This window comes from Phoenix dactylifera, unplaced genomic scaffold (genome assembly GCF_009389715.1).
Source record: "Phoenix dactylifera cultivar Barhee BC4 unplaced genomic scaffold, palm_55x_up_171113_PBpolish2nd_filt_p 000320F, whole genome shotgun sequence".
Taxonomy (NCBI): domain Eukaryota; kingdom Viridiplantae; phylum Streptophyta; class Magnoliopsida; order Arecales; family Arecaceae; genus Phoenix; species Phoenix dactylifera.
Genome location: NW_024067789.1, coordinates 348,741 through 362,447, shown reverse-complemented (window position 1 = coordinate 362,447; position 13,707 = coordinate 348,741). Strand labels below are relative to the sequence as shown.

At 38.0% G+C, this 13,707-nt stretch overlaps 1 pseudogene; it reads right to left on the bottom strand.

The window, feature by feature from the left end:
• Positions 1 to 13,707, bottom strand: LOC103718453 (annotated as a pseudogene).

Sequence of the window (13,707 nt, the reverse complement as noted above, 5' to 3'; positions counted from 1 at the left end):
CGATCTGTTTAGCGTATTTTTAGGTAAACAGGAACGGACGAACAGAATTTTGGCGCCGTTGCCGGGGACTCATTACCATTCAGTCTAAGTATTTTTAGGAGACTAAATTATTAGATTTAGGAGACTCTTGAATCTCCTAAATATTTAGGAGACTGAATTAGATTTGGTTGAACTCTTGAACTAAGCATTAGGAAGTATCGATTATGCTTGATTTTCTTAATCTAATGAGGAGCAGGAAACAAAGATATAGAAGCGAACAGAAGATTGACGAAGCAAAGAGGAAGGCGTCCAAGCTTTTATTAGGCATGTATTCATATACCAGCACCCTTTCCTCTCCTTGAGTGCAGCAACCTAGAAGCCGAACTAGGTTTCGGTGTTGAAGCTTAGCAATCAGCATCACTTCATTCATGAATTCATCAGCGCCTTGTGCCGAAGTCTTTGAAAGCCTCTTCACAGCTATTTCTTGCTGCTCCCAAAGCTTTCCCTGAAATCACCACATTAAGCATTGCTATACTTAAAGAGTACTAAATCTAGAGGCAGTATCAAACCGTTCGAAAGCCCCGAATGCAACATTGTATTCAGAGTGCTGAATGTAGGACCCTACATCGACTGAGACCTACATGGTGACACTCTACTAAGCTTAGTTGGTAAACTATGAAAATACCTTGTACACGGGACCGAAGCCACCCTCTCCAAGCTTGTTTTCGATTGAGAAGTTGTCGGTCGCTGCAATGATTGTCCCCAGATCAAATAGAGGAAGCTCCCAGTCCTTGCTGTCCGTGTATTCGTTGTTACAGTGACTAGCGACGGGAATGGCACCAAAGGAAGCTGCTGCAGTAGTTACAATTAATAGTAATCACTACTCATGTCATGGGTGCATATTGTGAGGGGGACTATATTTACCTGTTCTCCTTCTCTTCATCCAAACGCAAATTCCCACTGAAGAAAGCAGTAGAATCCCCGCAACAGAGCCAACGACAATCCCAACTATGGTGCGTGAATGTGAATGATCTGATCCTAGTTCTGTAACATCAACTCCGTCGTGTAAGTACATGATGAACATTCCTTTGTTTTCCTTTTTGTTTTTTTAGAATTTCATTTTTCCTTTTTGGATCTTCAAGAAGTTTCACATATAAATTAGGATGAATATTGGTTGCTTGACTTAGCCCGAGCTTTAAATGGGTTATACCAGGTTATCCATTGGTCGGTTTGAGTTTGGGTTTTTAACAAAACTTTTAAATAGGGATGAGACTGAAAACTTTTAATTTGAGCCAGGAGTGTGGTGTTTTGAGCGAACCTAGCTAAAGGTTCCTTTCAGATCAGTGTGTGCTGCCCGAAAAGTCTACAAGCTCTAATTCTAACTCCAAATGTAATCCAAATTTACCCGTTCTTAGCCGGTAGCCCATGCCAAAGTCGGCCCAGCCTGACAAGTGACAATCCTCGGGCTGGCCTGGACCCACTTCAGTCCCACAATGAATACTTTAATATAGTATTATTTATTCCGTGGGTATAATGAGCACTGCTTGTAATGCAACAAAAGAGTTTCTAATAGGATTTAAATGGAAAACGTGATTATTTTAAAAAATTATAACCTACTACTATGTGAGACTTCATGTGAAACTATGAAATTAAAAAAAGTCACCCGAGCAAGTAAATATTATGGATCATATTTAACTGTTTATGGGCAAAAACTAGACCTGGTCCATCTCCAACACATGTAAAGGTGGATCGTATCCTATTTCTTGATTCGTGCTCTACTACCAATAGGGCTGGAAATGGGTTTGGGCCGATCTTCAAGTCGGGCTATGGGCACGGCCCGAAAGAATTAGATCGAGTTTGGGCTTAAATATCAAGCCCATTTATTTTCAGTCCGGGCTCGAGTGTCCGATCCTTGGCCCGACCTCAGCTCAATTCTAGACAAGGACTGAAACGGAGCCCAAATTTAGGCTTAGGCCCAGCCCAGTTTTGTTCCAAAATAAGGTCGTTCTCAATAGACAATGGTTCGGTCTATCCAATTATGTGTTTTGACCAATTTGATCGCTATTTTGATAAATATATTTCTAATTATCAGGTGGTTGCTAATGTGAAGCTATAATATTTCATAAAAAAAAGTAAAGCAAGGGTATGAATGATTGAAAGATTAAGCTTGAATCGGGTTGGCAAGCTTGAGTTTTAGCGCAAATAGATAATTCGGGCCAGCCCAATTAGGTTTGGGTCGGGTCTAAGTCTATGCTCAAGTGGGGCTCTGGCTGAAATTTTCTAAAAGTTTTTGGGCATTAGCCTGATCTGAAATCTCAAAAAAATTTCAAACCGAATTACGGTAAAGAGGCGTCCGAGTGACTTGGTCCATTTTGAGCACTAAATGCCAAGCAAAATTTTTGAAATTTCATTAAAGTAGCCAATACTAAGGACAGTGGTCGTCTTCCCTCGTATTAAAATGAAAACAAGGTCAATTAGCTGTCCCATCGGTTTCGCACGTCGATTTCCTATGTCCCCACCAACAGATAATGTGTCTGCTACACCCGACTCATAAGCCTAGTCCGACTGACACCAAACAGTACAAATCGGACATCATACACCTTATAGCAGCATATAAAGTCCACCTTTGAACCAGTACAAACTGGTGGCGGACAGTGCGGCGGACTGGATCGCCTCTTTTGCAGCACATCACTCTAGAGCCATCTCGTGATAGATTTTGAAGAGAGTGTTTTGTACTATGACTATTCTGGGCATACTCACGGCTGAATGTAGGGAGGCGCCGATGCATGAGAAAAAAAAACCAAGTACAAACTGGCATCGGCACCGGGATGCAGACAACTACCGATTTCCAGCTTGCATTGATCCAAAGATATAAATCTTTCTCCGGTGTAGTTGCCGACCTTAGTAAATGAAACAGTACATACCTAGATCGGCCGTTGCTAGTCGGACGTAGAGATCCTATCCACCAAAGGTAAACAGCCTAATGTCAGTGAGCTCCGTCGTCCAAATTATGCATCCGGTCCCATTGATATTAGCACTAGCATAGGCCGTGCATGAACAATTCCTCAAGCATGTCGCCCTACACTCATCCAGTCCCATGCTCCACTCCACCGTTGACTTCGATGTGTCCGGCAGCTTTGCCTTCTTTATTGTCACAAACCCATCAGTCCCGTTTCGGCAGTCTAGCAACGTCATCCTCGTACACCCATCTTTCGCTTCTCTAAGATCCTAATTTCTCGGCGACCTAGGCTTAAATCCCTGCAAACAACTACATACCGGTGAGTCATCTGGATTACAAACCCCGTAAGCCCTGCATTGTGACACATAGTCGCATAGGTCCTTTGGCTCAGACATGTAGATGCTCCACATTTGGCTGTCATCAAGCCAGACAAGGTGTTGGACCTGGCCGGTGTAGTTCACGATAAACCTCGCGATGATGGACGTGCTCGTGGTGTTGTACATGAAGAAGACCTCGTCGTTCTTGATGACAAAGTCCAATATGAAGACCTTATAACGCATAATATCCGGGATGCCACTGAAGCTTTGCCCGTTCCATGGCCCGGAGCGCAACAGTTGCTTTGAGTCTTGCAACAAAATTAACTGGGGGTCGCCACGGAGATCCAGAACCATGGTGTAGGAGCCTGGCGCTAGGTTGCTAGGACTGGCCCATGATGTGAGGTTACGGCTGAGACCACTCGTTAGGTTCCACCCGAGCTTCATTCCAGGGAGCTGAGTGTCAGTCGGGTAGTCGAAGCTCTGCCATGCAAGGCTCCCTGGTACAATATTATCATCGCCCTTAGCCTCTTTAACGATGATGAGGATGATAGTGTTATTTTGATGATTAACAAGCAATTCTCTAGAGTATGCTATAAGTTAAAATTGATACTTCATTTATGAGTTCATTGCTCTCAGTACATTTGCTTAATTGGAAATATATATATGGTCTTGTTCATTTGGATGAAACTAACCTTGAGAATGCAGCAAAGTGTGGATTGAGTCGACCCATAGGTTGATTGGGTCGACCCCGGCACATCGAGGAATCATCTGGCACACTCCTGCAAAAACAGCACAAATGAACAGTGAGTTGGGTCGACCCAAGGTAAGCAAGAGTCGACCCAACCTCCAAAGAACCTCAAAATGCAAAGGAAGAATGCTCTCTGGATTTACTGAGAGGGTCGACCCAAGAAGAAGTTGAGTCGACCCAAGTAAACCTTGAGTCGACCCAAAAAAAGGTTGAGTCGACCCAAGTGAAGAAAGGCTGAAATTCAAGGCTCTGAATTTTCTGAAGCTGACCTTGGGTCGACCCAAAGAAAGGTTGGGTCGACCCAAGGCAACAGAAGGCTGAATTTCAAGTTTCTGTGTTTTCTGAGAGGGTCGACCCAAGAAATGGTTGAGTCGACCCAAGTGAAGGTTGGGTCGACCCAAGGACAGGTTGAGCCGACCCAAACACGGGCTGAACATAACGGCTAGTTGTGCAGAAATGCTTTTTGGACTCCCAACGGCTATAAACGACTAGTTTCTTCAATCCAACGGTCAGAAAGGACTATTTGGAGGTTGGAGAAGTATTTAAGAGGGAGTATTCATCAGAGGAAGCAAGCTTTTGGGGAAAATACATCAAGTGCATTCAAGAGAGAACCCTAGCAAGACAAGCTTCATCAAGAGCTTCATTCAAGAATCAAAGAAAGGGATTGAGCAGATTCAAAGAGGCATTAAGAGCTCCTTCCCCCATTGAAGAGTGAAGCTTCCTTGACCAAGAAGAGCAAAGCGACTTCAAAGCGATAATTTCTTTCTAACTCTTCTTGTTGTTCATATTGCTTTATATGCTCATCTAGGAGTTTAAATCTTTTCTTTTCATTTGTATAAACACTTTGTAAAGGTTCGTTGGTAAGCCCGCAAAACCAACAAAGGTTCGTTGGTAAGCCCGCAAAACCAACAAAGGTTTTTGGTGAACCCGGAAAACCAAAGTTGTATAGGTTCGTTGGTGAGCCCGCAAAACCAACAAAGGTTTTTGGTGAACCCGGAAAACCAAAGTTGTATAGGTTCGTTGGTGAGCCCGCAAAACCAACAAGGTTCTTGGTGAGCCCGGAAAACCAAGTGTATAGGTTCGTTGGTGAGCCCGTAAAACCAACAAGGTTTTTGGATTGTGAGCCCGGAAAACAATCCAACTGTAATCCGCGGGATTATAGTGAATTTCCAAGGGGACGCTTGGGGAGTGGACGTAGGTGCTAAGGAGAGCACCGAACCACTATATATTGTTGTGTTTGTGTTGTGCTTGTGCTTACGTTTATTCTTGCATCATCTTCTATCTTTGCACTAGTTTAAATCATTCAAATAGTTTAAGGAAGCATCCACCGCACTTAATTAAGAAAACGTTTAAAGCACCAAAATTTAGAAGAAACCAATTCACCCCCCCTCTTGGCTTGTCACCTTGGGCAACAAGTGGTATCAGAGCAAGGTGCTCTAATAGTACTCATTGATCTCACAATCAAGAGTTAAAGATCATGACAACCCAAGTGGGATGTTCTATGAGTGAGGGACAATTAATTGATAGACCTCCACTATTTGATGGTATAAACTACACATATTGGAAAGCACGCATGCGCATTTTCATTCAAGCACAAGACTACGATTTATGGAGTATCATAGTCAATGGGCTACACACAAACACTAATCATGATAAAGAAAGGGCTCAGCAAAATGCAAAAGCCATGAATATTCTATATTGTGCATTGGATGATAGTGAACTTGATGACATATCCTATTGCATGACTGCTAAAGAAATATGGAGTATACTTGAAGCTAAATATGAATGCACTAATGTTTTTAGTGAATCTGAAACTATCTCAGAAGAAGAAGAGGAGCAAACCGAAAATAAAGATCAGTGCTGTATGGCACATGGAGATGAGGTGGGTACTCAAATACAAAGTGATCTCACATTCAAAAATCGGGTACTTACTGAAACTCAATCTGAGTTTACATTTGATGAACTTCATGATGCTTTTCATGATCTATATTTTGAATATAAGAAGCTTAGGTTAAAGAATAAAAAGCTAAATCAAAAATTTCTATCTCTTGCTGAAAACTATGATATAACTCAGAAAAATAATGAATTACTTTCAGAAGACAATGATAGGTTAACTAAAGAAGTTAACAAATTTAAGCCTATAGCTGAAAAATTTACTATTAGCTATGAAAAAGTGAATTTAATGATAGATAATCAAAGGGCTGAACTTGAAAAGACTGGATTAGGATATCAATCCTGGTACACACAAAAATCCCTTAATGATATATGTGTTAAATCCTCCACTATCTATCCTAAAACGGACTCTAATTTATCTGATGAACCTAATGAACAAAAACAGAAAATTAAAAATCTATCATATATTAAATCGATGATTGTTAAATTTAATAAGAGTATGCAGAAACACATTCCTTACAATCCTAAAATCTGCAAGTCTATGGACAAAATAGCCATTAAGAAAATCTGGGTTCCAAAAGGAACAATAATAGCTAACCTACAAGGACCCAAAAGAGCTTGGGTTCCTAAGTTGAAAACATGATCATTTTTAGCAAATGTGTCTAGCTACCCAAGATTCCAATGAAAGATGATTATCTGGGCAATGGGTTCTCTAGACACATGTTAAAGAATAGAACTTAAAATATAATTAAGAAGAGTGACCAAAATGGAAGAAATAATGAAATTAGTAATCCTTGCATCCTCTCATATTGAAATTGTAGCTAGTATTAATCATTTCTGTGATATAGGTGATACTTTTGGTATGAAATGAAAATATATCCAAATCACTCCATCTTCCTATATTATGCTTCAGATATTGATGGATAATTTGCTTAATCAATACTCTTAGAATAACTCTTTGAATTCTCTATATGCTTGATTAAGAGTTCTTATCCATGGCATTATCCTTTATTGATCATAAACATAAGAATGTCTACTTGGTATATTTTTTTTTAAATATATGTATTAAGAATACCAAGATTAAAGAGTCTAGTTTTGGCATATAAAATCAACTCATACTAGTATGGACTTAATCTCAAAAGACCTTGTCATTGATTCACTTAGATTAAATTTTGCAAGGTCAAAGTTTGCTATGTATGTCATCTAGAAAAATAAACTAGAATCATTTCTAAATTTGAAAACATTGTTTCCACCTTTTAGCCTTTGAAAATTCTCCATAAGAACTTATTTGGATCTCTAGGATTGTGAACCTAGGAGATAAGCTCTCTAATTTTGTAATTATGGATGATTTTTCAAAGCTAATGTTGGTTTTATTCTTGGCACTTAAATTGAAATATTTTCTGCTTTGGCACAAACTTACAAAAGGTTTCAAATGAAAAAGGTCTGCAAATTGTGAAAACTCATGGCACAGCTTTGAAAACCAATTTGTTGATAAAATGGTATTGAATACAATTGTGCTTGCACCAAGAACACTATTGCATATAGGGGAGATAAAAATATAAAAAAAAAATAAAAAAAAATAATAAATAGAACCTGCATTGTGTAAGGACAATGCTTTGTGATAGCAGTTGATTAATACTATCATCACAGCTTGTCATATTATAAGGTTTCTATTAAATCTATTTTTAAAGAAAACCCCATGTGAACTCATGAAAAACAGAAAATCAAATGTTGCAGACCTTCATGTTTTTCAGTTATACATATTATGTTCTCAAGAATGAAATATATGCCAAATCTGATAAAACAAGTATTTCTTTGGATATTACTCTTTAAGCAATGCATATAGAATATTCAATGAAAAGATACTAGTTGTAGAAAGATCAATTTATACTATTCTCATTAAAACTAGATCTTTTATTGAGAATATAGTTTATCACTTTGATTCTATGTAACAATCTGAATTTTGATAGAAACAATTGTTTAAGATAATTTGATTAAAACTCAACTTGTATATCTTATTGATAATTATCTTAAGCAAATAGAATCTAAGCTGAATTAATTCTGAAAATAAAAAAAAAATGATTTGACCTTGATGAATCCTTCCATTGCTCACATGCTTGTCATTGAACTATCTTGGTTAATGAAACTATCTCTTTAGTTCAAGTGATATGTGCTTGCTTATATTTAGGCAATCTCTTGAGTAAAGTGACTCAACAAGCAACTATTGTCATATCTTATATTGAGTCATCTAGTTTAAAACAAAGAATATGTTGGATGAATGTTTTGTATCTTGAAGAAACTAATGACTCTCCTTCAAGAAAGAAAAGGAGTTTGTTAATAATGCAGGATCCTTGAGCAAGAAAAATGAGAGATCTCAACTTAAAGGATATCTCCATATAAGGTACAATAAACATTCACATACAAACAAGAGAGAGGACCTTCCTCAGCCAAAAGTTCATACATAAGAAATCTAATAGGTATTTGACTGAAGAATGCAGAATGAAATGGTAATTCTAGATACTTCTCTCATAAATTAATTGAGCAAAGTCAATAACTTAAATCTTATTATGGCATGATTGAGGCCTTTAATTATTAATTTTTGATATCATGTCTATAATTGATTGACTTATACTTTTAGAGATTGTTTCATGGTTTGCCCAAACTAGAATATATCTTTGCATATGTCATAACCATGAAATACACAAGTTTATGCTTAAAATTTTGATCTAAAATAACTTGTGTGAAATTATGAATCCATGAACATAATGAAAATGTTGTTTGTATGATACACAAGATTAATTCCTCATTCTGCTCTTTCATGTAAATTACTTGAGAATAACAAAAAGAGAGAGAGATAAAGAAAAGAAAAGGAATATTATTCAAGAGGTGTAGAATCTAAGCAAAGGCAAATACTCCAATCTTAAGGAAAAGTAAAACAAGCATAATATATTCGGGACATTTGGAAGGGATAAAATCCATAATTAATTACACTAAAACAGGAAGAATTCGAAGTAAACATTTTAACCCTTCTATATTGCTCATCATAGGGATGGTGCCAATGGGGAGGCTAGTGGTAGTACCCGGCACTATTTGACCCAACTATTCGGTGTAGGGCATATTAGGGACGGCACAAGAGGGAGGCTAGTGGTAGTACCTCGTGCCCCTTCCCAACTCCACCGGATAGGGAGCAAATAGAGTATAGAGCATAAGAAAGTAAAAATGAAAGACAAAGTAAATGAAAGTATATAAGAAGAATCAAGTCAAAATGGTTAATCACTTGAAAACATACTTTAAGGAATATATCAGTGCGAAATTATATTTAAATAGGGGGAGTTTATTTGAAAAGAACTGATTTTGATCCTTGACATTCTTGTTCTTAGTATTTTAATGCATGACTTAACACATGATATATTTTACTAAATAAAATGTTAATGTAAGAAAAACAGAATTAATTTTGATGCCTTGGTTGATTGCTCTGATACGCATCCGAAACATATCTTTTCTTATCATTAAAATGTACTAATATTGGTCTAAATGATGTGTCTTTCAATGATCTTGATTACAAGCAAACATTTTTAAATATATGATTATGTTTTGATATTTTAAAATTCATTGAGCTTCATGTATACATTGCTGAAAAACTGTGATTAAGAAATTGAATTCTATAAATACACGTACCTCAATGATCATCTATAAAAACTGTGATTTAGAAAATCTCTTTTGATATTCACTAATGAATCCTAATTGACTTGATCTTTAGAACTTAAATTGTGTGCCAATTCATATTTTTATGTATCAAATTGTGCTTATTTTCTAAAGGGATAAAAGAAAGTTTGTAAAAGAACTCTAAGATGTATCAAAAACTACATGAATTCACATTTTGGTACTTGTGCCCCAATGCTCTTTTTATCATAAAAGAACCTTGAAGTCATTAAAAGTTAATGATCCAACATGATGATATGACTTTCAAGTATATAAGTTTTGATCTTTCACTCTGAAAATTAATTAAAATTACTCTCCTGTTGATAAAATACTTAATAAATTGGGCAAAAGGTCTTAAACGAACAAGCTTTCATACTTAGTGAAGAGAGAGTAGATTTCCACTCATGTCCTTCCTTGAATATCATTCATGGTACTCCTTGAAATAACTTGAAAAAGATTCCATCTACACTTGATTTCAAAACTATCTTTGGAATCTACATTTAGAGATCACTTCCGGATTACATCGTAAATATCTCATTCCTAAAGCCAAACAAAGAGAAATAAGATGTCATTTTATTAGGGATCATGTGCAAAATGGAAACATATGTATTGAGCATATATGTACTGAAAAACAATTAGCTCACATATTCACAAAACCCTTGAGTGAAGATAGAGTCTGCACGCTAAGGAGGAAATTAGGCATATGTGATCCTTTTTATTGAAGAGATATAAAAGGGAGCAAGCAATCTCATGATACATTCCTCCCATTTCTAAAAACCCATGAAACATGAGTCAAACTTGTTATCTATAGATTCCTTACTCATGTATCATTGTTCCAGAAAGAATTTATAAGGATTGGAAGCAAGGAAAATTTTTAGAAGCAAAAAGGAAGAGAAAAGAAAAATTCTGCACTTGGGTCAACCCAACCTAGAATAGGGTCGACCCAACGTTGAGTCGACCCAAGAAGTTTCTTGAGTCGACCCAACGTCGGGACCCCACTGTTAAAAGGGGGACCCGTGAGCTATCTGGGGCACTGTTTATCCTTTGTCCTCTTCCGAAAACCCTATTTTCCACTCTCAATTAGAGTCTCCCTAGGCTGATCTTAGCATCTATATTTAGAGCCTAGGCTAGAAATCTAGTTCTCGTATGTATCTTGCCTTTTCTCATATGTATCTTGCTTTTTCCCTTATGAATCTTGTCTTTCCCTTATATCTTTAAATCTTGATTGTGGAACATTGTACTTTTCATCATTTTGAGCATTAATATATGAAAATGTTCCTATTTTGATCAATGAAGTCTGAAGTTTGTTCTTTATTGCATCTTTTCCTATATATATGTTTTTGATGATAACAAAAAGGAGGAGAAGAGAAGGAAAGAGTATATAAAAGAGAAGAAGGAAAGAGTATATAAAGGGAGAAGAGGAAAGAGTATATAAAGGAGAAGAGAAGGAAAGAGTATATAAAAGAGAAGAGAAGGAAAGATAGAGTATATAAAGGGAGAAAGAGTGTATAAAGGGAGAAGAAAAGAGTATATAAAGGGGGAGACGAAAAGATAGAGTATTCACTCTAAGAAAAGAAAGAGTATTTCATTTGAGAAGAAAGAGTATTACTTTTGTGAGAAAGAGTGAGTAAAGAAGTTATGAAAAGAAAAGAGAAATAAATGGGCAAACAAATTGAAAATCATATAAGAAAGCTTACATATCTAAGGGGGAGCAATTTGTAACAATGAAAATCATCAAATCAAAAATTTCTATCATAATTCAGAATTTGGCACATATAAATTCAGAATTTGGCACGCTCCTTTCTCACCCCGATACATAAGCTGAAACTCATATTTTATCTCAAATTTTTGAAGTTTCATTGCTAATGAATTATAAATGAAAGGGGGAGCCATTCAAAAAGTCAAATTGGCAAATTTTGAATGATATAGGGGGAGATTTCACTTATATATATGAAAAGCTGAAATTCTGAAATTCAATCCCTTTTAAACTGATTTTAAAGACAAGTATCAATAGGCTTATACTCTTTATTTTGTAATCATCAAAAAGGGGGAGATTGAGGATGATAGTGTTATTTTGATGATTAACAAGCAATTCTCTAGAGTATGCTATAAGTTAAAATTGATACTTCATTTATGAGTTCATTGCTCTCAGTACATTTGCTTAATTGGAAATATATATATGGTCTTGTTCATTTGGATGAAACTAACCTTGAGAATGCAGCAAAGTGTGGATTGAGTCGACCCATAGGTTGATTGGGTCGACCCCGGCACATCGAGGAATCATCTGGCACACTCCTGCAAAAACAGCACAAATGAACAGTGAGTTGGGTCGACCCAAGGTAAGCAAGAGTCGACCCAACCTCCAAAGAACCTCAAAATGCAAAGGAAGAATGCTCTCTGGATTTACTGAGAGGGTCGACCCAAGAAGAAGTTGAGTCGACCCAAGTAAACCTTGAGTCGACCCAAAGAAAGGTTGAGTCGACCCAAGTGAAGAAAGGCTGAAATTCAAGGCTCTGAATTTTCTGAAGCTGACCTTGGGTCGACCCAAAGAAAGGTTGGGTCGACCCAAGGCAACAGAAGGCTGAATTTCAAGTTTCTGTGTTTTCTGAGAGGGTCGACCCAAGAAATGGTTGAGTCGACCCAAGTGAAGGTTGGGTCGACCCAAGGACAGGTTGAGCCGACCCAAACACGGGCTGAACATAACGGCTAGTTGTGCAGAAATGCTTTTTGGACTCCCAACGGCTATAAACGGCTAGTTTCTTCAATCCAACGGTCAGAAAGGACTATTTGGAGGTTGGAGAAGTATTTAAGAGGGAGTATTCATCAGAGGAAGCAAGCTTTTGGGGAAAATACATCAAGTGCATTCAAGAGAGAACCCTAGCAAGACAAGCTTTATCAAGAGCTTCATTCAAGAATCAAAGAAAGGGATTGAGCAGATTCAAAGAGGCATTAAGAGCTCCTTCCCCCATTGAAGAGTGAAGCTTCCTTGACCAAGAAGAGCAAAGCGACTTCAAAGCGATAATTTCTTTCTAACTCTTCTTGTTGTTCATATTGCTTTATATGCTCATCTAGGAGTTTAAATCTTTTCTTTTCATTTGTATAAACACTTTGTAAAGGTTCGTTGGTAAGCCCGCAAAACCAACAAAGGTTCGTTGGTAAGCCCGCAAAACCAACAAAGGTTTTTGGTGAACCCGGAAAATCAAAGTTGTATAGGTTCGTTGGTGAGCCCGCAAAACCAACAAAGGTTTTTGGTGAACCCGGAAAACCAAAGTTGTATAGGTTCGTTGGTGAGCCCGCAAAACCAACAAAGGTTCTTGGTGAACCCGGAAAACCAAGTGTATAGGTTCGTTGGTGAGCCCGTAAAACCAACAAGGTTTTTGGATTGTGAGCCCGGAAAACAATCCAACTGTAATCCGCGGGATTATAGTGAATTCCCAAGGGGACGCTTGGGGAGTGGACGTAGGTGCTAAGGAGAGCACCGAACCACTATATATTGTTGTGTTTGTGTTGTGCTTGTGCTTACGTTTATTCTTGCATCATCTTCTATCTTTGCACTAGTTTAAATCATTCAAATAGTTTAAGGAAGCATCCACCGCACTTAATTAAGAAAACGTTTAAAGCACCAAAATTTAGAAGAAACCAATTCACCCCCCCCCCTCTTGGCTTGTCACCTTGGGCAACAGATGAAATTGCCGTCGTCTAAGAGTTGCGCGACTGGACTGGTGAGGCCGGACAACCCCAAGGACCAGATGGTTTTAGAGTTCTGGTCGGTGATGATGAGAGTTCCATTAGCGGTGATTGACAGGCTACCGTTGTGCTCGGAGATCGGGTGCTGGCGATTGGCAACCCACACGATGGTACGAGGTAAGACCTTATACCATATGCCGACATAATGATTGTTAGTGTTGACAGGGCTGAAGAAGCCTAAGGCGAATCTCTCCGCAGCTGAGATTAGGATTTGGCCGCCGCGGAGGGGCTGGGTTGGAGTCAGGATGTTGCCTCCAACGGAGAGAGAGAAGAGAGAAGAAAGGATCAAGAAGAGAAAGAGTAGGGCTGCAGGGCGTCTGCACATCTTTCCAAACATGTCCATTTCGAAGAAAAGGTTGCGG